The sequence below is a fragment of the Rattus rattus genome, chromosome 5, assembly GCF_011064425.1.
Source record: "Rattus rattus isolate New Zealand chromosome 5, Rrattus_CSIRO_v1, whole genome shotgun sequence".
NCBI classification, from domain to species: Eukaryota; Metazoa; Chordata; class Mammalia; order Rodentia; family Muridae; genus Rattus; species Rattus rattus.
In genome coordinates, this window is record NC_046158.1 from 135773828 (window position 1) to 135796813 (window position 22986).

Here is a 22986-nt window from a genome sequence, read left to right on the forward strand (position 1 = left end):
GATCCAGTACCCTCTTCTGGCTTCCTGGGTCACCGGGCATGCACATGGCAGGCATGCACTCATACACATAAACATTTAAACAGAAAAGAAAGAGGCCCCTTGGGTCTGAGTGAGCAAACAGTACCTGTCTGACTGACCTGGTAGGTTTTTTGTTGCCAGCCTGGTGGTAACAGTCTATGGACTCCAGCGGAAGGAAGGGGAGGAGGTTTCTGCACTGTGTGGGAACCGGGACCTGCAGGCACCTACGCTCCACCACCCCATTAACAGGCTGGTGCTCCCCTGCAGGCCTCAGAAGGCTTGGGAAAGGGGTTGAGGGGAGGGAGCTTATCCTAACTGGGCAGTTTCCAGTTAAGCCATCTTTGCCCCAAGCTGCCCCACCTCATTCTTCCCTCTTACTTCTTCCTCTGGGTTTTCTCTCGCTCCCTCCACTTTCCCTCTCCTTCTCTTGAGATTAAAGGTCTAAAGATAAAGTCTGCAGAGCCACTTCAGGTGACTGACTTGGGGCTACCTAGAATTAGAAAGCCTGGGGTTGTCACAGGCTCACTGGGGTGACTTAGAAATCTCTGCTGTCACTTACCGTCACCTTGGCTTCTCCTTCACACCAGGTGCTGTGCTAAGCGCTTCTGGGGACTTCAGTCTCTTCATTCTTGCCACTACCCAGGGACACAGACTACAATCCCTGTCACATCAGAGGAAGCTAAATAACAGGCCCAGGGCCTACCCAGGGCTCAGTCAGCAAGAGGCACAGCTGGGGTTTAAGTCTTGGTCAGGCCAAAGCCCACAGGTCCCTTTGAGTCTTTCTTGGGGCCGGTGAGAACATTTAGGGCCACGGAGTTGCATATGTTTGTTCAAATTCTAAGAGAAGAGACTCCAAGCCTGTGCTTTGCCACAGTGTCAGGGGCTTCAGGACCCAGGGCTGGCCACACCTGACGCCTTGTTCTGGGCAGCAGCCCGCCTAACTTTGGGAGAGATATGACATCAGAGGAAAGTGACAGGACAGGTTTGAAGGTCCTTTGACTTCATCTTTAACTTATCTATTTATTTTTGAGAGAATGTCTCGTTGTGTGGCCTTGGCTGTTCTGGAACTTGCTACATAGACTGGCATCAGACTCACAGAGATCCTCCTGCCTCTGTCCCCTGAGTGCTGGGATTAAAAGCATGAGCTGTCACACCTGGCTTCCTTTGTTTTTTTCCTAGTTATCTTACCACTACCAACCTTAACGTCTCATAGAGGCTGAGTCTTCTAGTTTAAGCAACTCACTGTCCGCAAATCAGTTAGTTGTCTGCAGAAGGGGCGTGGGGACTTACCTTTAAGGATTCCCTGATTAGGGCTGGAGAGATGGCTCAGTGGTTAAGAGCCCTGACTGCTCTTCCTGAGGTCCTGAGTTCAATTCCCAGCAACCACATGGTGGCTCACAACCATCTGTAATGGGATCTGATGCCCTCTTCTGGTGTGTCTGAAGACGGCTGCAGTGTACTCATACATACTATATGTTGACCTGGAACTTGCAGCATTTCTCCTGCCTCAGCCTCTCAGCTGCTAGGATAACAGCTGGAGCCACCATGCCTTAGCTTCAGGATTGTTATGGCGCTAAAAATAAGGTCTAGAGAGGGGTCATCAGGGAGCGGATGGCGGGGCCATGCAGAGAGACTGTTTCCGCCTAGTGTCTTGGTACTCTGCTGGCTAGTTTTGCCATGAAGGTGCCAACTGACTGTGGGTCAGTCCCCTCCTCTCTCTGAACCTCAGTTTTCCCATGTAAAGTGGGGGCTGAGCAGGATCATAGCAACTGTCCATGCTGTGCTTCTGTAAGTCATGTCTCCTGCTGCTCAGTCTGTGGGCTCTGCTCTTCTCCTTTTGGGCCTCTGTGTCACCTGCCCTGACCTGTCCTCAGCATCACTGTCTCCTGAGAATGGACAGAGCCAGGATCCAGGTTCCTCCCGTCCCCTCCCACGTGTCAAACCACATGTCTGGGCGGGCAGGTCCCCACTCAGTCTCCCTCACCCGTGCCCACTCACCAGAAGTGCAGCAGGTGCCTGTGGGTCTGGGCAAGTTCAAGGTGGTTTCTCTGCAGGGCTCCCTGGATACCTGGACTCGTGCCAAGTGGAGGGTGAGTAGAACTCCTTTCCGGAGGCTCTCGGGGCACGCCCAGTGCTCACCCGAGTTCTTCTTTGCCCTCGCTCCTCTGTTTCTTCCTGCCAAGAATGCCAGCCTTGCCTGTCAAAGTTCCGTACGTCTTTTTCAGGGCTCTGTTTCCATGCCAACCTCTGGCCCATAAAGCCCTCCCAGGCCCTCCTCCACCTCACAGTGAGGTTTTCTTTACCTCCTCTACGTTCCCACAGAGCCGTATCTATTCCCTTCTAGGCCAAGTTCTTCTGGGTCTTAGCTTTATCTGAGAGGTGTCAGGTCTCTCTTACTACTGAGGAGTCTCATGTCCCCAGGCCCCTGCACAGGGCTGTTTACAGAGCAGGTGCTTAATCCAGACCTAGAGGTTTTATTGGTAGAGAGAGCTGCCTGCAGCCTTGAGCTGGGCCGGTTTCTTTGAAACCCCTGTGGCCCACATCAGTCACTGGCTGGCCAGGACTTCTCACATAGCTCCTCCTTTATTTGTGGGTTGGAGAGACGCCAGGCAGGGCAGCAGCTAGGGACTTAAATTCCACTCCTGATTGCCTCCATTTTCAGGCTGTGTGACTTTGGACAAATCACTTCCACTCTCTGCGTCAGCTCGGGTTTTCTCAGGTTAAAACAAAGGGATCAGGCTGGGTGTGGGAGTGGGTGCACACCTGTAATTCCAGCACTTGTCCTACTGAGGCAGGAGGATTGTGCATTTGAAGCCAACACATGGACCATATAGAAATCCTATATCACCCCCCCTATACACACACACACACACACACACACACACACACACACAGAGACACACACACACACACACACACACACAAGCAAAACAATCCCAACACAAAGAAGTAGGAATGGGGGCGTGGAGATACAACTGAAGCTCCGTGTGCAGTGCCTGGAAAGCACGGCAGAGAATAAATGCCCAACACACACACGGGTATACTCCATGCTTTTTAAATGAGTGATTATTGCCTTTACTGCTTCGGCAAATAAAGGATTTTCTCATGGCTAGCGTGAAAGAGATTGAAGTCTTTACAGAAGATCTGAGGTCTTTGGGGTCTTTGGTCATGTAGGGCCGTGAGACTCTAGCACAAGGAGCTGGCGTCTAGCAGAGATGTGGCTGAAGAAGCGAAACAGCGGGCTGTAGTGACCGGAGGTGCCGCTAGGCTGGAAGGGCATGAAGTGGTGTAACAGGAGTCTGGAGGCAGGCACTTCCTGTGCATCGTGGGGGTGGGGATGGTGGGGTCTGGGGTGGGGCAGGGCGGTTCCCATGTTTATATGAAGGAAGGAACAGAATGGAAACATATAGTCCCGGTCTCTGTGGGTGTGTGTGGGCGGGGCTCTGGAGGAGAGAGAGTGGCAAGCTTCATTTTGCCAGGACTCTGTAGGCTCTCCATGCCTCTGAGAGCAGGGGGAGCAGGAAGGGGATTGGGAAGCAGGGCTGGAAAGGGGGTTTAGTTGGTAAGGAGCCAGGGAGGGGTGCTTAGCAGAAGTGGCCGTAGGTACTTAGTTCCTCCCTCAGGTTGTAAGACCTGAGGTGGTCTTCAGTTCTAGGCCTTTGCAGAGCTGCCTGGATACCTGGACAAGATCAGGATTTAAACCCCTTGTTCCGCCTGAATTTTTTTTTTCGGAGCTGGGGACCGAACCCAGGGCCTTGCGTTTGCTAGGCAAGCTCTCTACCACTGAGCTAAATCCCCAACCCCGTTCCGCCTGAACTTAAAGTGGAAGATGACCCCAGCAATGTTAGGCTCTCCAAAGACCAGAGAACCAGCAGGAGAAAAGGTCTACCCTCCTAACACCCCATTAGACAGATGGGAAACCGAGGCCCGCTGCTGAGAGCCTTGTGGGAAATGGCTCCCGAGCCTGTGTGGGGATTGGATCTAGGTCTGTTAGGAGTTGGGAGAAGGGTGAGGCGGGTGCCAGAAATCCAAGGAGAACTGGAATGCTGATCCGGTCTTGGGTTGGGAGCCATCTGTTGCCAGGGGTATGGGATCCAGGTGAGTGGGATGTGCGGGCTGGAGCCATCGTCATTCCGGGCCTTCCTCCCGGAAAAGGAGAAAGGGCTGGTTAGGTGGGAGCTGGAGGCACGTTGAGATGTGGGGGAAGTCAAGGGGTGGGCCTTAGGAGAGGAGGTCGTTGCCAAGCAGCCAGAGCTGTGGAAAACAGCAGAGCCACTATAGCAAGCAGTGCAGGCTTGGCCCTGTCCAGCCTGGTGCATGGTGGGATCTCACCTCTGCTACTTACAAGGAGTCAGGACTCCCCAGGTCATGATTGGATGATTAGCTCAGGAATGGCCGCTGGGACTGAAGGTTTCAAAACCATGCTCCTGGCATGTCCTCCGTGGGAGCTGTCCTAGGATTTGTGACATCAAAGGGGTCAAGGGATACCCAGCCCAAGAGAGTGTTCGTTACCCCTGCTGCCAGTCTGCCCACCCGACCAGGGCTGTTTTATTCCATTTGACCTCTACTCTTTATTTGTTTATTACAAATATTTATTGATTAACCACCAAGTGTGCATCAGACATTGCCTCTGACTTCATGGAGAGAGCCTTACTAGCAGAGACAGCCCCCTCCCTTTCTTAGCCGCCCGACTAATTTCCAGGGCTTCTTAGCTCTGGGTAGGATTTTTTGCTGGATTTACCTTCTGCTGAACTGAGAACCAGAGTTAATTGTTAAACCTAATGGCTGCTGAGTTTCACCCCTCTGGGCTGGCTGGAGGGGGCTGTGCTGGCCTTGTTCCCCAGGAGAAGGGTGGAGCCACCTAGGTTTTTTCTGGCCTGTGCCTGCTACCTTTTCCCTACTGTGAGGTCTGTCTCTGGACCTCCTCCTTCCCAGGGCCAGCCTGCCACTTGGACCTTTCCCCCTGCCTCCAGCAGAGGTGACCCAGGGAGGTAAGTATGAACCCTGGTCCTAGTCCAAAGACTCTTGGGAAGGCTGGGGGATTTGAGAGTTCCTAGCCCAGGGGACCCATCCAGAATGCAGGAAGTCAGTGTAGTGAGCTGGCTTCAGTGAGGAGAGACCAGGAAGAGGTCAGAATGGCCTATATCTTCTGCCCTGTAGTCTACAGGGACTCCACTGAAGGTGGCCGTGTAGTGTGCCTCTCTCCTGCTCACCTTCCCCTCTAGCCTCTTTACCTGGTTTCTTGTTCCAGGCCTTTCCTCCACCCTACACTGGAAAAGCAGGCCTCCTTGAGAATTGGGCAAAGGCTTATTTCTTCTCTAGAGGCAGAGTCTGGGGCAGGCCCCTGACAAGTGTTAGGTGCAACTCAGCACAAACTGCTAGGTCATCAGGCCCTGTCAAAGCTGATGACCACTCTCTGAGCCACACTGTTATCCTCTGACCTCTGGTCCTTCTATCTCCAACATTGAATGTGATGGACCCCAGAGGTGGCTATTCATATTGGGCTCAGCAGGGGTTGTGAAATGAGTGGACATCATTCTGTTCTGGTGTAGCAGTGCCCCTGAGGCTTAGCTCTGGGGCAGAGCCAAGGAGGCCGCTGCCTTCCACCCCAAGGACCTGCTGTAGAAAGAGGTCCTGCAACTGTAGCCTGTCACGTGTGGCTACCGGGCATTCCAAGTGTGGCTGGTGAGGCCAAGGAACTGAGTTTTAAATTCTGTTAACTATTTCATTTTATTTACTAGTTAGACATTTAAACCAACACTCCCTTTCCTTGTAGACAAACTTGAATGAAGATTTGGGAAGTTAGATTGGTGCATGCAGTCTTTCAATTTTAGTTCTTTTTTTTTTTTTTTTTTTTTTAGCTGGGAACCCGAACCAGGGCCTTGCGCTTCCTAGGCAAGCGCTCTACCACTGAGAGCTAAATCCCAACCAGTCTTTCAATTTTAAAAGCTCGATATTGAAAATACACACTAGATTTAGAAGACTTAGCATGAAAAAAAAAAAGAACGAAAGTTATCTAAATCAGATATATTGATTACGGTTGAAATTTACATATTGGGTTCAAAGGATTAAATAAATGAATCTCACCCATTCCCTTTATCCTTTCTTAAAAGGTGTACAATTTTTTTATATTTCCTGTACAGATTACATTTTTTTTTTTTTTTTTTTGTTTTTTTTTTTTTAAAGATTTTTTTTTTATTATATATAAGTACACTGTAGCTGTCTTCAGATACACCAGAAGAGGGCATCAGATCTCTTTACAGATGGTTGTGAGCCACCATGTGGTTGCTGGGAATTGAACTCATGACCTCTGGAAGAGCAGTTGGGTGCTCTTAACCACTGAGCCATCTCTCCAGCCCCTACATTTTATTTTTTAATGTCTCTCTAGTTTTGGGCTTCCATTGCTGGGATGAACCACCACAACCAAAGCAGCCTGGGGAGGAAAGGGTTTATTCGGCCCACACTTCCCCGTCACTGTTCATCATCACAGGAAGTCAGGACAGGAACTGAAGCATGGCAGGAACCTGATGCAGGGGCTGATACAGAGACCATGGAGGAGGGCCGCTTACTGGCTTGCCCCTTTCGGCTTGCTCCGCCTGCTTTCTTATAGAACCCAGGATGAGTTATAGAGCCCAGGGATGGACCCACCCACAATGGGCTGGTCCCTCCCCCATCAGTCACTAACTAAGGAAATGCCCTACAGGTCTGCCTGCAGCCTGATCTTATGGAGGTGTTTTCTTGGTCAAGGCTCCCTCATTTCTTGCTGTCCATCCCTCCCGACCCCACTACCTTTCTCCTCAGAGAAGGGAGCCCTCCTACGGACATCAACCGGCCTTGGCATTTCAAGTTGCAATAGGACTAGGTGCCTCTGCTCCTATGGAGGCTAGACGGGCGGCCCAGTTAGGGGAAAGGGATCCAGAGGCAGGCAACAGAGTCAGAGACAGCCCCTGCTCCTCCTGCTACGAGTCGCACATAAGATAAAGCTGCACATCTGTTACATGTGTGTAGGTGGCCCATGGGCAGTGTGGTTATAGGCAGTGTTGAATTGGACACATTCCAATAACACTATGAGGCACTGATTTGAGGAGATTCGGGGAGACAGAGCAGGCCTGGCATTCCTTACCTCACACCCCGACCCTGGAGGAACGCTTTCCTGAAGGATGCCACCCTGGATAATTCACAGCCTCCAGGGTGACAATGCTTCTCGATTTTGGCCATGCCACCTGCGCCATGAGACATCGGGTACTTTATTCTGCTGAAGCATGGTCTGTCATCATTGCTCAGTGAGACTGGTCGCACTGGAGAAATAATCCCAGGGGTCGTCCAGCAGAGTTGGCACCAAGATTCAGATTGGCAGTGGCTGCTGTTGCCAGTGTGAGGATATTGCGACTGCCACACACCCACTGCTTGGTTTGTTTTTTTTTTTTTACCATTTGCCTGGCTGAGGAATGGACCAGAGAGAAGCCATGGGAGCTGGGATGGGCAGTTGTGTGATATCCCAATAAATGGCTTGCCTTTGGGGGACCTCTTTGGATCCCCTTTATGACAGTGATCAGGCAAAGATAACCCCCCCATTTTCCAGATGAGGAAGTAGAGGCCTTCCCAAGGAAAATGTCCTAGCTACATAGACAAGTGCAGGACTTCCTATCCTTCTTTTCATGATGTTGGGGCCAGTGTCAGGAGGGCCTCCTTCCTTGAGGCTGTTATAGGAGACAGGAGCAGGTAAGAATTGATATTATTAATCTCCTGTAACAGGTTATCTTGGTTTTTCTTTCTATTGTGATGATAAACACCATAACCAAAGGAAAACTGGGGAGGAAAGGGTCTATTTGGCTTAAACAGCCCAGGTCATATTCCTTCCCCGAGAGAAGCTGTGAGGGCCGTGAGGCAGAAACTTCAAGGCAGGAACCGAAGTAGAAACCATGGAGGGGCGCTGCTTGCTGATTTGCTCAGCCTGCTTTCTTATAGAACCCAGGACCGCCTGTCTAGGGTTGGGATACCCACAGTGGGTTAGTGGGTTAGGTCCTCCCCACGTCAATCATTAATCAAGAAAATGCCTCATAGACTTGCCTACAGGCCAGCCTGATGGTGACAGTTCCTTAACTGACATTCCGTCTTCCCAGATGACCCTAGCTTGTACCGCGTCGACAAAAAGCCAACCAGCACAGTGTCTTTTTGTGTATTATTAGTGTGTATGTATATGCACATATCTGTGTGCACGTTTGTGTGTTGCACATACTTAGAGGCTAGGCGATAGTCTATAGTGATGTTCCACAGGTAGTGTCCTCTCTGTCTCCCCTTACACCCCACAACCAGAGTTCTCATTAGCCTCGGCTTGCCCGAACCATGCTTTGTAGAATGGGCTGGTCTTGAACTTGCAGTGATCTTCCTGCCTCTGCTTCTGGAATGTTGTGGCTACAGGTTTACTTCTCTCTTCAGGCTCTGAGAGAGACCTGACGCTGTTTAGTGTAGCTGTGTCCATTCTGGAGCTGGAGATCCAGAGGAGGAAGGAAGCAGGGAAGGGAGGGTGGAGGTGTGGGAAGACCAGGTTGGGATCGTAGCAAGATGGTGGCCAGTTGGTGCTTCTGTTTATCTAGATCCAGTCCTCTGCTCACTCATGGCAGGACGGTGGCCTCCTCTCTTTTCTCCAGAGAGGGCATCTAAGAAAGAGGCTTTTGTTCTTCCAGGGACTTCTGTTTTCCTCTGAAGGTTAAGGTGTTAGTTGCCATGTGGGTGCTCTGGGGCCCGTGCAGCACACACAGCCATGTGATGTCACCGCTCCCTATTCCAAGCCCTGAACCTAGAGCTTCTCTGTAATCATCTACTATCTGGGTGCACAGGGGGCCACAGACTTCCTCACCAAGGAGGTGAGCTCAAGTCCCTTTTCTTGGGCAGGTCATTGGGAACCTCTCATCCTCACTTTCTTTATCCAAAAAGTAGCAATAAAATATTGTACAGACAGCCTAGTAGTTAAGAACCTGGGTCTGGGTCTGGACGGATGGTTCAGTGGTTAAGAGCGCAGGTTGTTCTTCCAGAGGACCTGGGTTCAATTCTCAGCACCCACATGGAGGCTCACAACTGTCTGTAACTCCAGGATCTGACCCCATCACCCAGACATACATTAGTGCATATTAAATAAATCAATCAATAAATTAATTAAAAAAAAAAAAAAGAACCTAGGCCCAAGCTCTCTCTGTGTTGTGGGGCACACCTTTAGTCTTAATATTAGGGAGGGAGAGGAAGGTGGATCTCTGTGGTTTAGGGCCAGCCTGGTCTACACAGTGAGTGTCAGGTTAGCTAGGGCTACATAGGGAGACCCTATCTCAGAAAGAGGAGGGAGGGATTGGAGAGATGGCGCAGTGGTTAAGAGCACTGACTGCTCTTCCAGAGGTCCTGGGTTCAAATCCCAGCAACCACATGGTGGCTCACAACCATCTGTAATGGGATCCGATGCCCTTTTCTGGTGTGTCTGAAGACAGCTGCAGTGTGCTTATATAAATCTTTAAGGGTTGGGGATTTAGCTCAGTGGTAGAGCGCTTGCCTAGGAAGCGCAAGGCCCTGGGTTCGGTCCCCAGCTCCGAAAAAAAGAACCAAAAAAAAAAAAATAATAAAATAAAATAAATAAATAAATCTTTAAAATAAAATTTAAATAAATCTTAAAAAAAAAAAAAAAAAGAGGAGGAAGAGGAGGAGGAGTTTACTCTGGCCCTCAGGATTTTCATGTGTTCTGGAAGCTGGTTTGTGTGTGGGTTCTCTACTCTAGAGCAGGCATGCAGTGCAGTGTCAGCCTCCAGCACCAACAGAGGATTAGAGATGATCCTATCAGAGCTCCATCTGTCAGAGAGGATGGGATTCTAGATTAGGAAGGGAAGTGAGTTGCCACAGCACTCCAGGGCCCACATCCATAAACCACTGTGTTTTCCTCCTGTTCACCCGATCGCTATGTCCCTTATGATGTGCAAACGGGAGACTCCACGGGCTTCCGAGTGTGTGAGCCAAGGGCGCATCTTTCCTTCCAGCTACACTGCACACCTATTGTGTGCCAAGCCGAGCTTGCGGTGGAGTTCAAAGAAGGAAAAGGGCTTAAAAGCTGATGAAGGAGTTGTAGCAAAACAGAGTTCTAATGTTTGAAAGACCCCTGGAGATGCCTAAGCCCAGCCACATTTATGTCACGGATAGGGAGACTGAGGCAGAATACTCAGGGGGAGACAGTGATGGAGACGCTTTCCCTAGGTGCTGGACACAACTGCACTGATGTGAAGGGAAGCCTGGACAGGCGGGGCCTCGCTGCCCCTCCTCACCCCACCCAGGGCACTGTGAACTCTGTGGACCCCACTCTTCAGTCTTCCCCCTTTGCTTCCTGTGTGGCTGCTCCAGCCTAAGCTCCTTCTTCCTCATTAATTCTTGACCTCGTTGCCGTCTCTTCTCCAGCCTGTGTGTTCCCATCACCCTCAGAATGAAGGCTGATCCTCACCTTAGCCTCCATGACCCTGCGCATTCCCTACCTGGCCTCTGGTTCTCTGTTGGCTCTCTGTGAGTTCCCAGGTTCCCTGGACTGTCCTGTGCTAGCCTCGCATGCTGAAGGGGCTAACCTTCTCTTCTCATTCCAGGTGCCTGGCTGAGGACGTCCTCCCCAGGGAGCCAGTGTGCCGAGGAGGAGGGGTGAGTGCACCACAGGCTATCTCCTGCTTCAGCTGAGGGTGAGCCTGCAGGTTCTAGATTGTTCTGTTACTACTGGGGCAGCATGGGGGTCTGTCTAGGCCTCAGGGCTGTGCTCAGGCTGACAAAGGGGACAGTGCTGTCCCTGTAGAGGAAGAGGTGACGTCTTCCTTCGCTAGGCCCAGTTGATGTGTGTGCTGCCTGTGCTGCTGGCCCACCGAGGATGCAGACAGCTGACTGGAAGCCGGATCTAGCTGGATCTGCAGCCTCTGGGCCATTGCTTTCTTTTGCTCAGTATCTCCTGGGTGTTAATTGGACAAGCCAGAGGGTGGATCTGCCGAGCCTCATCACTGAGCGCAATGGAGCCTCATGTTCCAGTGTAGCCATGCTCCAGGCAGGCACTGGGGGACCCAGGGTCAGGATGAACGAGATTTGTTAAACTTTCTGACAGGGACATATTTTTCTTTCTTTTTTACTCTTTCTTTCTTCCTTTCTTTTTTTCTATTTCTTTTTTAAAGACAGGTTTTTAAGGGAACTACTCATTGGAAATAAACCTCAAAGAATCTTAACAGATACGATAACTTTTTTTTTTCTTTTTCTTTTTTTCGGAGCTGGGAACCAAACCCAGGGCCTCTACCACTTAGCCAACCCCCAGACACCATAACTTAAGTGGGTTGTAGCCCCTATTGAAGTTGAGGTAAGACTAGAGACTTGGCTAATTCTTCAGGCCAGGCCATACCACAGACCTTTCTTTGGTTTTGACTTGACGCTTTGAAAATGGTTGGCTGAGTTAGGCACAGGACTGTAAACCTGGTACTAGTGATGCCAAGGGGATTTTCCAGGCCAACGAAGGTTACACAACCAGGCCCTGGTTCACAACAGCAAGATAAGACAAGAGAAATAAACAGAAAAGAGAAAACAAAAATACTACTGGCTCGCAGCAGGGTAAGGTCATAGAAAGGGTAAAAGCCAGCGACCAACACTGGTTGGGAAATTGCAAAGTCATATGCAGATGTCACTGTAGGTTGTTGGTTGGCTTGCCAGGGCTATAAAGTTATTCTAGAATCTTCTGGTTTAGTTTTGGATAGATGTGAGGTACCTCTGTGTGTGTGAGCGCCGTGCGGTCAGGGGCTGTGGGGGGAGGCGCTGGCGATGGTGTTGAGCCAGGCTGGTGCAGGTAGAATGAATGGGTGACAGAGCTGGAGCGAGTTATCCCTGAGCAGTGGGGGCAGGGGTGGTTTTAACTCCATGTAAGAGGAGCGATTTGGCTCCTTCCTGCCAGCACTCGGGGCCCCACGGAGATCTCTGGGCAGGAAGCACTGGGAACAAGGAATTCTCTGTCCACAGCCAGAGAGCAGCCAGGACAGGGGAGGTGGTTTAGGAGTTCCCAGGAGGGGGTCTACCCAGCAGTTCCCTGACGTTTGGGCAAGCTCCTCTGAGCATGGGGAGGTGGGGGCACAGTAAGGGGAGGTAGAGATTTCTGTTAAAGCATTTATTCCTCATGTTCCTCAAGCCCTTCCAGGAACCAGGCTCAGAGGCAAGCGACTCTGCAGGATTCAGGGTAGAGAAAGAAGCGAGCATGGGCATTAGTCACTCACTCTCTGTTTACTGAGGGAGCCAGGGAATCTGAGAGGGGTTGTTGCAGGTAGCCTGCTGTAGCGGAGGCCACAGGCACACAAGTTAAGTCCGGTATACTTTCTCCGAGGCTGTGACCCCGTTACTTTCCTCTCCTGGATCTCTGCTCCACATTGGTTACAATGTGGACGAGCACATTAGACATGGTTACAATGTGGATGAGCACATCAGACCGGCTGAATTTGTTGTTTCCAGATGGGAGAGGCTCAGCCCAAATGCACAGGGGCGATTTCCACAACAGAGGGCACAGGCCTGCTCTCGGTTGATCACAGGACAGGGTGTGTGTGTGTGTGTGTGTGTGTGTGTGTGTGTGAGAAGAATCAGGCTAACTCTCCATAAATTCACCGAGGCTGTCCCGGACCTCAGCTCAGTTGTCCAAACATAGAGAATGGACTGTTGTTCTTCTAGGGTCTGTCAAGAGAAAGACTCTTGATTGGTCCCAGCCTTGTAAGACAGGGATAGTCTGTGCTGCCTGGCATAGGTCAGGTTCCCGCCCATGTGTCTACTGGGGGGTGAGGCTACCACCAGACCAAGGTGATGGTGACTGTCAGACAGGCACCCCTGGAACACATTAGGTTTTTCTTTTGTAGAGTCCTGGTTATAGGAAGATGAACAGTTCATAGCCTGCAGGGGGTAAAGTTGCCCCTCTTTTCTGCTGGGCATAGAAACGGCAACAGCGATAGCAGCAGTCTTATGACTCTCTTGCCCTCTGCATGTGGCCCTGGGTCAGCCACTCTCCCAGATTATTTCCTATAGCAAACGATGCTATGCTGGACCCTCCTCTACTGATCTGTTGGTGTAATTAGATGAGGGGCCACGTCCAGCAGAAAGCCCTGAGGAAAGCAGAGGCCCAGTCAATATAGAGGCCAGCTTTCAGGCCCCGCTGTTTGGTGTGCGTTATCCCCACGACCATCCTTTGGTAAGCACTTTCCTCAAACCCCTGCACGGGAGCAGAAACAGAGGCATAGCGAAGTCTACACATGGGGATTCAGGCCCTCGGAGCCTGGCTTCAGAGCCCACACTCCGATCCCCTCATCCTGCCAAGTAGCCCCCATGCTCCTGCTTACATACGTGTTGCCAGTGTCAAGGTTCAAGACCTGCAGAGGCAACCCAGACCCAGGCTGTACTGTTCTGACTTTCTGCAGAGGCCCACGGTCTGTCACCATGCAGATCTGTCTGTCTGGCAGTTTGCGAAGTGAAGAGAGCCGAGCCGTATCATTAGGCTTTTGCTTTCTTCAAGATCCCATATCTTATCACATAGATTCTCACCAAATCACACCAGCCCATCAGTAGAGGAGGTCCTGTTCTTGTCCCATGGGCCAGAGGTAACGTGCGAAGGGGAGAGGGGCTGACTCAGGGTCAAGGGGCCGAGAAACCACAAAGCTGTTCAGTTCCTGTCTGCTGGGTTTCAGAGCCTTTGCTAAAGCAACTGTCATCCCTGTGTCCTCCAGAGCGAGATGAAGGTGTGCAGCTGTCACTGTGTCACAGTGTGCAAATTGCCATGGAGAGGGACAGGCAAAGCACAATGGAAATTTAGAGGAGAGATCAGGGAAGTGGCGGTGGGGGGAGAAGGGGGGGCCTTGGAGCCAGTGGAATGGAGCTGGGATCTGAATGTTTGATTCAGGAGGGCTCTCTGTAAGAAGGGGAAGCCCTGAACAGTGCCGGGGCTTGCAGGGGAGGGAGAAGCAGGTCCCCCGGTCCCCCACCCCCACCCCTGCCCTGGAGAGCTGCAGGCAGAAGTGGTGGCCAGCTGTGTTTTCGGCCCCCACCAAAAGGGCCCCTCCCATTTTGATTTATTCAGTACGTGAAAGAGATACCCAGTTGCTTCCCCTCCCTCCAGATATGGGGAGGCCAACCCCATCTGCATGGTGAACCCTCAGAACATGCTCATTAGAAGGCGTTAGAATCAGCCTTCCTTCATTCCTCCTTGTGGTGGATGGAGGGAAAGTATCTGCCTTTGGTGCACTGCCCAGAGTTCCGAACCCAGAGCCTGGGTGGCTTCTGTAGCCTTGTTGGAGAGAGGGCTCCCTAGCCTCACCCTGATCGCCAGGCTGAATCAGGTGTCCCTGACCCTTGAAGAGGCCTCTGTCGCCGTTCGTTAATCATACTGGATCATAGAGACCAGGCTTGGGCTTGGAGAACTGAGGGCTGAGTTTGCTTTTAGTGACAGTCACACTTACTGAGTGGGACTCGTTGCATGTTGGGTCACTGCTGCCCCATTTTAAAGATGAGGATCCTGAAGCTCAAAGGCAAACAGTAATACGTCTTTGTCACGTGGGAGGTGGCTGTGTCGTCTTCTGAAGGAGGGACAGACTTATGGGAGACACAGCAAGGATCCTGCCTTTCTCTCCCCTGCCTTTGCCCGTTTGTCGACCTCCTTACTCCAGCTGCCTCACCTCTCCCCAGCCTTGTTCCCCTGCAGTAGGAGGTCACCCTTGCCTGGGCTGTTTGGAGGAACGGTCCCCAGATGAGGCTCCGATCTCCAGCATTCCTTCTGTGACTCCAAGTCTCTGCAGTCCTTGGTTTCCCCAGTGCTTCTCTGGCTCACGGGAGGCCTAGAACGGAAGTCCCCGACGCTTCCCTCTAAGGAGTTTTCAGTCCCTCATCTCCCTCTCTCCCTCTTCCCCCCTTTCTCTGACTTTCCCACCATGATCCTGAAATACGTGAGGAACAGGAAGGGAAGTATTGTTTTGTTTTGTTTGTTTTTATTTGGGGACAGGGTCTCCTGGATAACCCAGGCTGGCCTTGAAATCTTGGTAGAATTCAGGATGACCTTGAACCTCTGACCCTCCTCTGTATACATTCCGAGTGCTGGAATTTCAGGCATGCACTGCCACCCCTGGTTTGTGTAGCGCTGGGGATTGAACTCAGGCCATAACACATACCAGCCGAGCCACATCCCCAGGCCCTAATTGTCCCTTTTGTGGACAGCCTAACAGAGGCTCAGAGAAGGTGAATGACTTCTCCAAGGACACACCCCTAGGGGAGCAGCGCTAGACTTCAAGATATAGGGTGAGGCTCTTTCTTCCCATTGCCTGGTGCTGACGCCTATGGGAGCTTCCGGGGTCTTCTCATTCCTCCCAACTGCCAGCACTCCCTTCTAGATGCAGGTCAGTGTGTGTGTGTGTGTGTGTGTGTGTGTGTGTGTGTGTGTGTGTGTGTGTGTTTATAGGTGTCCGTCATGCCTTCAGTCCAGAGTCACCCAGGCTTCCTGAGATCTGCAGCATAAAGCCTTCTGTATTTTCAGCTCCATCTCCAACCCTAACCCTCTGCTTGGCCCATCTTAGCTGATGTTACAAGACTGGGCTTCCTTCTGACAAGCTGAACAAGGGTGACCATTTGATGGTGGTGGTGGTGGTTCCTTCTGTGAGATTCTGGAAGCATAGGTTCTAGCCTGTTCCCCAAGGAGTGGGGGGGAACATGAGGCTAGGATCAGTACAGCTGCTGCCCTTCTGTAACTAGAGAGGTACAGCGGGGAATAGGCTGGGCTTGGGCTGACTGGGAATGGGCTTTTTCCCCAGGGAAGCCCAAGACTCTCTAAGTGGAAGGGTGTATACTCTCTGAGACAGTGCGTGTTGGATGTTTGCTGTGTGCTCCACTTTGGTCCCAGAGAAATTCTTCTGTGAAGCTTTGGGGTTTTCCACAAAAGTGGTACCTGATATGAACCCAGATATGAACCCAAACCAGAGGTTTGGGCTTCTGAGAGCGTGAGGGTCTCTTGCTGGGATCCTGGGATTACTGGTGATGGCTGTGCATCTCTGCAAATGCACTAAAAGCCTTTAAGTGTTATGTTTTAAAGTGATAAGCTTTGTGGCAGGTGAATGACCTCTCTCTCTCTCTCTCTCTCTCTCTCTCTCTCTCTCTCTCTCTCTCTCATGAAAAGGAATAACTGGGGTGCCGGAGAGATGGCTCAGTACTCAAGAACACTACTGTTCTCGTGTAGGTCCCTGGTTAGAACCCACATGGTGGCTCACAACCATCCGTAGCTCCAGTTCCAGGGGACCCAGTGCCTTCTTCTGGCCTCTGAGGGCACCAGGCATGCCCACAGCACACATACAGACATGCGAGCAAAGCACTCATGCACACAAAATAAATATGTCTTTTTTTTTTAAAAAGAAAAAGACTCGTCTGGATTGGGGCACCTCACATGTTAGGGCTCAGCAAATTTGTTGAGTAAATGCATTAATGGGCCTCACATCTTGTAAAGCACATCTGTTCCTCACGGCAGCCTTGAGAGAAGGCAGGGCAAGAAGCATAGTCCCCATTTAACAGGTAAAGAAATGGAGGCCACGGAAGATGAAATGGCTCATCTGGAGCCACGGAATTTGAGTTTTACAGAGCTAGCATAGATTCCTCCCCACCACCAACCACCATTTAACCTTTGCTTCAGTAAGGCTTGACTGAATGCTTTTTCTACCATTTGCACAGCCACTGGAGATGTGCCATTTAACACGAACAGCCGTCTCTTTCTTCCAGTAGTCTGGAGACTTCTGACAAACAACTGAGATAATGTGCTTGGTGCTGGGAGGTGCACACAGGGACTGTGAGTACCCATGTGGGAACTCAGACTTGAGGAGAGCAAGGTAATTACTGCCCGGGAGGAAGACAGCCAACTAACTGGGCCTGAACAGAGAGAAAGCGTAGCCACGTGGCGGGTCTGGTGAACAGGGGACTGGCCCCATCTACCCAGTTGTGTCCCCTTTCTAGTGGTTACTATTGCAAGAGTCAGTGAGGTGACCACATTAACTCAGAGATACGTCATGCTTGAGGGAGTTACTTCAACGAATTGGTATGCTGCTGCTTGAGCAGTGGATTATGGACCTTGTGCTCCATCCAGACTCAGGCCTGAGTGGGGACCTCATTCTGCTAACTGGGAGTTTCTGTGAGATGCTTTTTCCCTCTGTGCCTTGATTGGCGCATCTGTGAAATGGAGTCGGTGATCTTCACTTCCGTGAGAGCATAGGCAACTGTAAAACTACTATTTACCTGGTGCAGTTGTCAGTCTCCAAGGCTTACAGCCTCAGTCTGTTAACCTAGGCCAGTCCTGGAAGCTTCCAGCCTCTGATCAATCTACCTAGACCTAGTAAGCCTCTGAGACTCACTGCCGAATAAGCTCACCCTTTTTAGCTCTTTCTGAACTCTGGCTGGCTGGTTCAACTCGGCTGTTCTGACTCAAACTCTTCTCCAAGCTGACTAATTCAATCTGGCTTCTCTTAGTTTCTGACTGAATTGCTGTGCTTGGCCTCATACTAACTCTGGCAATCTTTTGTAATCTTCTAGTGCCTTCTCATTCTCTGACTTATTCTGTCTTCACCCGTGTCTAGCTTGCTGCCTCCTTTCTCTCTCTCGTTCTTTCGCTCTCTCTCCCTCTCTGCCTCTCTCTGAACCGCTCCTTCTTGTGCTGCCTCTCTTTAATACTGTGCCTGGCGCACCGTGAGCGAGTCATACTACTGTGTAGTTAGAACCGTGACGGTGATTGATATTTAGATATGAGGATCTGGGAGGGCCAGTGAGGCCAGTCATGGCCGTGTTATTGTTTGTAATTTCATGTGTTTGGCCCTTGGCAGTTCACAGATCAAGTGCCGATCCATCACGGTCCATGCCTTTCTGAAGAGTCAGTCGTTAAGGGAACCGGGAGGCTGCAGCATCTCCGTTGTACAGTGGCTCCTCATGGTTTCAGCTCGGGTCTCCCTGCCTTGAAAACTCCTGTCATGGGGCTGAGGGACCTGCCAGTGGGAGCTCCACGGGGCAGGGTGGTTTTCACCCCGTGAATGTTGGAGAGTGAGTACCACAGAACAGAAGCACACACAGGCCCGAAGTTCAGTGTGGTTGGGGCAGCCGGCTTTCCTGGACCTTGGGAGCTCTGAGCCCAGGGTGTCTCTGTTTGTTTCCTAGCGAGGTATCGTTCAACACCTAGATTCAAACTTCTTATCTGCTTCCTGCTTTCCCACTCCAAACCCCATGGCCGTGCCTAGGAAAGGACCCCGTCTCTGGCTGCTCCTTAGCTGAGCTTTAAGTCACATGCACGCATGTTCCTTGAGCTTTTACCACACGTGAGCGTCCTGTATGCCGGAGTGTAGGAAGTGAGCGAGTGAATGAGTAAACATGCTGTATTTATGTCCCCAGGAGTCAAGTGCTGGCATGGTACCTCTGGGTGCTGGTTTTAAGGTGGGGCTTTTGGGGGTGAAGTCTCCTCCCCTGTGAACAGCATGCCTGCCTGCTCTTAGGAAAGATCCTGGAGAGCCTGCCTGTTCTTCTGTCATGTGGGGACATGCTGGAAGGTGCCAGAAAAGTAGAGTTCTTAGCAGACACTACATCTGCCGCCACCTTGATCTCAGACATCCCAGCCTTTGGAAGCGGGAGGCGCAAAGCCAGCTGTGAATGGTATTTTTGTACAGCAGTAACCCTCAGGGACTGGCAAGGCCTGGGTAGTAAAATGAATAGAGCTTCCTACCAGTTTCTGGAATTTCCTGGGGATAGTGAGGAAGGGGTCTCTTGGTTCTGTGGTGCGAAGGGCGATTTTTGAATTTAGAAAAATACCTCTCCTGTGAGAGTTGGGGAGTCCTGGGAAGTCAGTCTTAGGCTGTGGTCCCATCTCTGCCATCGTCTTGCTGTGTGACCTTAGACCAGTCAATGCTTGTCTCAGGTCTTCTCCTCATCTTCTGTATGAGGATTTGGGTTGAGATGGGAGACAGCCCCTCGAATCCGTGAGACACACATGTTCACAGGAGCCCAGCCTTTTAACAAAGCCTTTCTTGCCTAGCAGGGGCTTCTTGGTTCCATAGGGTCTCGGGGTGGTTCCTGTCATTTTACCACCTTCCCTGCCTTCTGTCTTGTTTGTCAGATGAACCTCTGCTTTCCTGCATAGTGACACAGCTAGACAGTAGGTTGACTGTCCCGAGGGGCGGGGCATGGAGGGCGGCCCTGGTTAGTCCTGATACTCAGCATTCCAGTGTTAGGAAGCTCAGCGGTGAGGTGAGCACCAACCTGACCCCAGGCTGTGAAAGACCTTGGGGCTGGGCTGGCAGGTTGGGAGGAGCCTCTCTATCTTTCCGGTCCCAGGCTCCTGCTGTCTGCTGCCTTACCTGCTCCTGCTGATCTGGGCTTTGGCCCTGACACCGGACCGGTTTGGCAGGTTTCACCACACCCGTGGGCAATTGGAGGTTGTGGCTGGGGCAGGCCGGGCCAGAGGAAGCAATGCTGCCCTGCCCTTGGCACCCCCCACCCCCAATCCCAACCTCCCCTCTGCTACCTTCTCCACCGGGGCTGGGCACTTCCTCAGCCCCATCACTGTGGGTTCACCGTTTTGGAGGTGAGTTTCTTCATCTGAGTGCCTTTGGCTTCAGTGACCTAGTCATTCTGTTATTCTAGCTAGAGCTTTGCCTTGCCTCTCTCTGGTCTTGGACAAGCTGTGAAGTGTTTGATGGTCCGAGGTTTCCAATAAGACAGCAAAGGCTTCCCATCTCACTGGCTTCCGGCAGATTGTGGGATTAGCTAATGTCCTAGTGAGCATTAAGTGTCTTTGGGAAGTAGCTTCTTTTAGTCCTGTTGCCCTCTCAAAAGCGCTGTGTGTACAGGGTGGGAGGGCTTTCCCTAGGCCCCACCCCTACTCACTTACCCAGCTCAAGATTGCCAAGAGCCTGGCTTTCCCAGCATCCTCATGGGTGCCAGGTCTTGATCTGCAGTCAACAACCCAGTGGGCAGTTTAGGGGGAGGGGAGAACAGCTCATTTCGGCTGCAGTCCCCAAGTAAGCTGGGCCCCCTCCCTGGACCACAGTTTCTCTGACAAGGAAGCGTATGCAGATTGCCTCTCCTGTCCTCAGAAAATTTGGGTTTGACATGTATAGGTTGGAAGAAGAAATGGAGATTAGAAGATGATATTTGGGGCTGGAGGGATGGCTCAGTGGTTAAGAGAATTGACTGCTCTTCCAGAGGTCCTGAGTTCAATTCCCAGGAACCACATGGTGGCTCACAACCATCTGTAATGGGATCTGATGCCCTCTTCTGGTGTGTCTGAAGACAGCTACAGTATCCTCACATACATTAAATAAATAATATATTAAAAAAAAAAAAGAAAAGAAAAGAAGACGATATTCCTGGCCTGGCCAGGGATGAAGAGGCTGCTAAAGACAGGAGGAAACGGAAACTTGTATTTACCCAGCATCCCCCTGTGCTAGTACCATATTGTTACTTTGTACACATTACACCCTGACACCTGTCCATGTGGCAGCCAGAGGGAAGACTTATAAAACGCAAACCTGGACACTTCACCATCTCTTTTGTTTTTAGAATAAATTCTAAACCTCCCATGAAAGCTCTGAGGAAAGGGGATTCCCCCCCCAATATTTCTCCCCATTAGTTACTTAACTGAGCCACAGGGGACTTTGTTCATGTAGCAAATTCTCATCTCAGGACCTCTTTATAGGTTGTTCCCCTCTCTTACAAGTCTTGCTCTGGCCCTATTCATTTGTCTGTTTGTTGAAACAGGGTTTCTCTGTGTAGCCCTGGCTGCCCTGGAATTCCTCTGTAGACTAGGCTGGCCCTCAACTCAGACAGAGCTCTGCCTGTCTTTGTGAAGTGTTGAGATTAAAGGCATGTGTCCCAAGCATGCCTTCCTCTGGCTTCTTCTAGCCCTTTACCCTTTATGTCTCAGCACATTTAATATCCCCGTCCCACTCACCCCAACAACTCTCTTTCCCCGGCTCCCGTTGATCAGAAAGGTTATTGTAATGTAGCTTAGGTTAGCCTTGAATTCATGACCCTCCTCCTGTCCAAACTTGGGGTTACAGACATAAGCCACCATGCCCCGTGTCTCTCCACATTTCCCTCCCTTGCTTGTCACAATTCCTGGTTGTTTTTTTGTTTCAACTATTTCATGTCTGTTCTTAATCCTACACTGCAGAACACAAGAGAGGCAGTAAGCAGAGGGGATGAGAGAGTTCTCGTGGGTGCCTGGTTTGCAGCATCACTCTTAGTAGGTGCTTGGTAAGTGGTGGCTTTTCGAGGGAATTAACATGGAAATAAATTAATATCCACTTGTGCCTGGGGTGAAGATGCGACAGCAACTGCAGTTGGGAAGCCAAGCTAGTGTGGAGCCTTGTGGTCCCTGATGCCCAGCTGTCGTTTAGATTATCAAAAGGTCAGCCAGAAATCATTGCTGATGGGGCTGGAGAGATGGCTCAGCAGTTAAGAGCACTTGCTGTTCTTCCCGAGGACCTGGGTTTAGTTCCCAGCATCCATCTGGCCTCTCACAACCCTCCATAACTCCAGTTCCAGGAATCCAATGCCTCCTTGGGACCTCTGTGGGCATCAGGACACGCATACCAGCAAAATACTCACGCCCATAAGAGAGAAATATTAAAGAAGTCATTTAAGATATTTATTTTTGTATTTTCTGTTTGTGAGTGCTCTATTTACGTACATACATACCTACATGACAGAAGAGGGCATCGGATCCCATTACAGATGGTTGTGAGCCACCGCATGGTTGCTGGGAATTGATCTCAGGACCTTGGAAGAGCAGCCAGAGCTCTTAACCACTGAGCCATCTCTCCAGCCCCCTGGACAACTCTCTTGAAAGCCTAGGTGCAGCCACTCTTTATTTAGAGGGTCCATGTTGTGCTATGGTGTGGACCAGATAAAGGTTAACCTAGGGAGGAACAGGCTAGATTCTTGCTGGCTTGGCTTTGCCAGCCCAGGAGAACTCAGTGGAGCAAATGCTGTTCTTTCTGGTTTCTTTAGTTCCTGCAGCATTCCTGAGGCTGCCTAAGAGTGTGGTGCTTTGATTTATATCTTCTCCGCACATGGCCCATGTGGCATCTGCTGGGTTCATTCACGGCTCCAGATTTGTTTCTTTGTCTATAAGCAGTTTGGAGTTGGTGTCTGCCTCCCAGGGTCTGAATTAATGTTGGAGAGGTAATGCGGGCAAGGCTGTGCTCATTCAGGGCAAGCCGGGATCTATCATTGAGTGGTGGCCCATTCAGAACCCCCCCCCCCTCAAAAAAAGAGTGTCTGTGTTAGGGTCAGTATTGCTGTGATGAAACACCATGATCAAAAGCAATTTGGGGAGGAAAGGGTTTATTTCATTCACAGTTCCATAGAACAGTTCATCACCAAAAGTGGGGAAGGCAGGAACCCAGAGGCAGCAGCTGATGCTGAGGTCATGGAGGGATGCTGCTTGCTGGCTTGCTCCCCATGGCTTGCTCAGCCTGCTTCCTTATAGAAGCCAGGACCACCAAGCACAGGGATGGCACCACCCACAATGGGCTGGGGCCTCTCCCGTTGAACACTAAGAAGAAAATGCCTTACAGCTGGATTTTATGGAGCCATTTCCTCGCCAGTTTGTTCCAAGTTGACATAAAACTAGCCGGGACAGAGAGCTAGCCATGGATGCAAAGGAGACAGTGGGCGAAGGGCCTTAAACAGGACTAGGTTCTAGAGTGGCCTGAGCTTGCAAGGCATACTGGGGGCAAAAGAAGGGAAGTGCAATAGCAGGCAGGGAGGGGTACGGGGAGAAGGGGTACAGGGGGAGGGGTGCAGGTGTGAGGGATGCAGAGGAAGGGTGTGCAGGGGGGGGGGTTGTGTACACCCTGGGCCAGGAGCTAAGACTTCGAGGAGTATCCTGCAGGACATTGGGTTGGGAATGAGGTAAACAGCTTTCAGGCAAGTGATGGT

General features: G+C 51.0%; 1 protein-coding gene across 1 annotated transcript in view; it reads left to right on the top strand.

Annotated features, from left to right (window-relative positions):
- The window catches only part of Epb41l1 (erythrocyte membrane protein band 4.1 like 1), a 120361-nt gene that overhangs the window by 6595 nt on the left and 90780 nt on the right, over positions 1–22986 (top strand). The window contains exon 2 of the mRNA XM_032904587.1: positions 10629–10680. The gene's annotated coding sequence lies outside the window, so the exon portion shown is untranslated. The remainder of the gene's footprint in view (positions 1–10628; positions 10681–22986) is intronic.